A 4,282-nucleotide genomic window follows, 5' to 3' on the forward strand; every position below is an offset into this window, starting at 1 on the left:
AGGATCTGCCAGAGCCGCCAACCAGACAGGATCTGCCAGAGCCGCCAACCAGACAGGATCTGCCAGAGCCGTCAGCGAGCCATGAGCGTCCAGAGCCGTCAGCGAGCCATGAGCGTCCAGAGCCGTCAGCGAGCCATGAGCGTCCAGAGCCGTCAGCCAGCCATGAGCGTCCAGAGCCGTCAGCCAGCCATGAGCGTCCAGAGCCGTCAGCCAGCCATGAGCGTCCAGAGCCGTCAGCCAGTCATGAGCTGTCCCTCAGCCCAGAGCGGCTATTTATCCAGAACTGCCCCTCAGTCCAGAGCTGTCTCTCTGTCCGGAGCTGCCTTTCAGTCTGGAGTTGCCCCTCTATCCTGAGCTACCTCTCTATCCTGAGCTATCCCTCTGTCCTGAGCTATCCCTCTATCCCGGGGCTGCCCCTTGTGTCGATGTTACCCAAAGGATTAAGTGGGTGTAATATGAGGGTGGTCATTTGTAGGGGGAGATGTAAGCTGGGATTGACTATGGTGGGGTGGGGAACTCGCCCAGAGCCTGAGCCACCACCGTGGTCAGATGCCCACCCAGACCCTCCCCTAGACTTTGTGCTGGTGCGCCCGGAGTTCGCACCTTATGGGGGGGGTTATGTCACGTTCCTGACCTATTTCTGTTAGTTTGTTGTATGTGTTAGTTGGTCAGGACGTGAGTTTGGGTGGGCATTCTATGTTGTCTGTTTCTATGTTGGTTTAGGGTTGCCTGGTATGGCTCTTAATTAGAGGCAGGTGTTTGGCGTTCCTCTAATTGAGAGTCATATTTAGGTAGGTTGTTTCACAGTGTTCGTTGTGGGTGGTTGTCTCCTGTGTCAGTGTTTGTCGCACCATATGGGACTGTTCGGTATGTTTGTTCATCGTCATTTTGTGTAGTCTATTTTTCCCTGTTCGTGCGTTCTTCGCGTTATTTGTAAGTTCGTATTGTTCAGGTCTGTCTATACATTTCGGTTTTGTTATTTTGTAGTTTATTCAAGTCTAGGTCGTTTTCTGTCTTCATTGTTTTGTCGTGTCTTTATTAAATTATGTATTCACAACCCGCTGCGCCTTGGTTCAATCACTACTCCTCCTCTTCGGTTGAAGAGGAGAACCACCGTTACAGCTGCTACCATCTCTTATGACCGAAAATAGCTTCTGGACATCAGAACTGCGATGGCTCACCTCAAACTCGACGAAGAGTTCTTCTTCAGTGAGTCGGACAGGAGGGATATATTACAGACACCCGACCAGGCCCAGATCCCCGTTATTCGCTGGAGAAGGAAACTGAGATTTCGCAGAAAGAGATCAAGGTGCCTTGTGAGGATCAGGCGACAAGTGGCTAACCTGCACTCCGTCCTGCTAGCTGACATTCAATCGCTGGAAAATAAATGGGACGAACTGAAAGCACGTTTATCCTACCAACGGGACATTAAAAACTGTAATATCTTATGTTTCACCGAGTCGTGGCTGAATGACAACATTAAGAACATACAGCTGGTGGGTTATACTTTCTATCAGCAGGACAGAATAGCAACCTCTGTTAAGACATGGGCCGGGGGCCTATGCATTTATATAAACAACAGCTGGTGCACGATATCTAAGGAAGTCTCTAGATTTTGCTCGCCTGAGGTAGAGTATCTCATGATAAGCTGTAGACCACATTATCTACCTAGAGTTTTCATCTGTATTTTTTGTAGCTGTCTACATACCACCACAGACCGATGCTGGCACTAAAACCGCACTCAATGAGCTGTATACCGCCATAAGCAAACAGGAAAACTCTCATCCAGAGGCTGTGCTCCTAGATGCCGGGGACTTTAATGCAGGGAAACTTAAAACAGTTCTATCAGCATGTTAAATGTGCAACCAGAGGGAAACAATTCTAGACCACCTTTACTCCACACACAAAGCTCTCCCTCACCCTCCATTTGGCAAATATGACCGTAATTCTATCCTCCTGCTTACAAGCAAAAATTAAAGCAGGAAGCACCAGTGACTCGGGTTATAAAAAAAAGTGGTCAGATGAAGCAGATGCTAAACTACAGGATTGTTTTGCTAGCACAGACTGGAATATGTTCCGGGATTCTTCCGATGGCATTGAGGAGTACATCACATCAGTCACTGGCTTTATCAATAAGTGCATCGAGGATGTCGTACCCACAGTGACTGTACGTACATACCCCAACCAGAAGCCATGGATTACAGGCAACATTTGCACTGAGCTAAAGGGTAGAGCTGCCGCTTTCAAGGAGCGGGACTCTAACATGGAAGTTAATAAGAAATCCCACTATGTCCTCTGACGAACCATCAAACAGGCAAAGCGTCAATACAGGACTAAGATCGAATCGTATTACACCGGCTCCGACGCTCGTCAGATGTGGCAGGGCCTGCAAACTATTACAGACTACAAAGGGAAGCACAGCCGAGAGCTGCTCAGTGACACAATCCTACCAGAGGGGCTAAATCACTTCTACGCTAGCTTCGAGGCAAGTAACACTGAAACACGCATGAGAGCACCAGCTGTTCCGGACGACTATGTGATCACGCTCTCCGCAGCCAGAGACCACCATAGGCCATGTGCCCAAGAACACTAAGGTAACCTGCCTAAATGACTACCGACCCGTAGCACTCACGTCTGTAGCCATGGAATGCTTTGAAAGGCTGGTAATGGCTCACATCAACACCACTATCCTAGAAACCCTAGACCCACTCCAATTTGCATACCGCACCAACATATCCACAGATGATGCAATCTCAATTGCACTCCACACTGCCCTTTCACACCTGGACAAAAGGAACACCTATGTGAGAATGCTATTCATTGACTACAGCTCAGCTCAACACCATAGTGCCCTCAAAGCTCATCACTAAGCTATGGACCCTGGTACTAAACACCACCCTCTGCAACTGGATCTTGGACTTCCTGACGGTCCGCCCCCAGGTGATAAGGGTAGGTAACAACACATCTGCCACGCTGATCCTCAACACGGGGTCCGTGCTCAGTCCCCTCCTGTACTCCCTGTTCACTCATGACTGCACGGCCAGGCACGACTCCAACACCATCATTAAGTTTGCCGATGACACAACAGTGGTAGTAGGCCTGAAAACCGACAACGATGAGACAGCCTATAGGGAGGTCAGAGACTTGACCATGTGGTGCAAGGACAACAACCTCTCCCTCAACGTGATCAAGACAAAGGAGATGATTGTGGACTACAGAAAAAGGAGGACCGAGTACGCCCCCATTCTCATCGACGGGACTGTAGTGGAGCAGGTTGAGAGCTTCATGTTCCTTGGCGTCCACATCACCATCAAACTAACATGGTCCAAGCAGACCAAGACAGTCGTGAAGAGGGCATGACAAAACCTAATCCCCCTAAGGAGACTGAAAAGATTTGGCATGGGTCCTCAGATCCTCAAAATGTTTTACAGCTGCACCATCGAGAGCATCCTGACGGGTTGCATTACTGCCTGGTATGGCAACTGCTCGGCCTCCGACCGCAAGGCACTACAGAGGGTAGTGCGTACGGCCCAGTACATCACCGGGTCCAGGCTTCCTGGACCTCTATACCAGGCGGTGTCAGAGGAAGGCCCAAAAAATTGTCAAAGACTCCAGCCACCCTAGTCATAGACTGTTCTCTCTGCTACCGCACGGCAAGCGGTACCGGAGCGCCAAGTCTAGGTCCAAGAGGCTCCTAAATAGCTTCTACCCCCAAGCCATAAGACTCCTGAACAGCTAATCAAATGGCTACCCAGACTATTTGCATTGCCCCCCCCCCCCCCCCCCCCCCCCCTCCTCCTCTGGAACACTGCTGCTACTCTCTGTTATTATCTATGCATAGTCACTTTAATAACTCTACCAACATGTACATATTACCTCAATTACCTGGACACCGGTACCCCCTGTATATAGCAAATTGAGTAAATATTGTTATTTACTGCTGCTCTTTAATCATTTGTTATTCTTATCTCTTACTTTTTGTTGTATTTTCTTAAAACTGCATTGTTGGTTAAGGGCTTGTAAGTAAGCATCTCACAGTAAGGTCTACCTGTTGTATTCGGCACATTGGACAAATACAATATACTATATGCAGTAGGAAGTAGCTTATAAACTGTACATTACTCAAGCGTTATTGCGATTGTGGCGAATGGGGTCTGATTGTTGATGTGCCCCTGGCTGTCCTAAGAATTGTGCCATCTGGTTTGCTTAATATAAGGAATTAGATTTATAGCATTTACTTAAACTGTTGATACTTAAGTACATTTAAAACCAGATACTTGTA

The sequence above is a fragment of the Salvelinus namaycush genome, chromosome 3 (genome assembly GCF_016432855.1).
Source record: "Salvelinus namaycush isolate Seneca chromosome 3, SaNama_1.0, whole genome shotgun sequence".
NCBI classification, from domain to species: domain Eukaryota; kingdom Metazoa; phylum Chordata; class Actinopteri; order Salmoniformes; family Salmonidae; genus Salvelinus; species Salvelinus namaycush.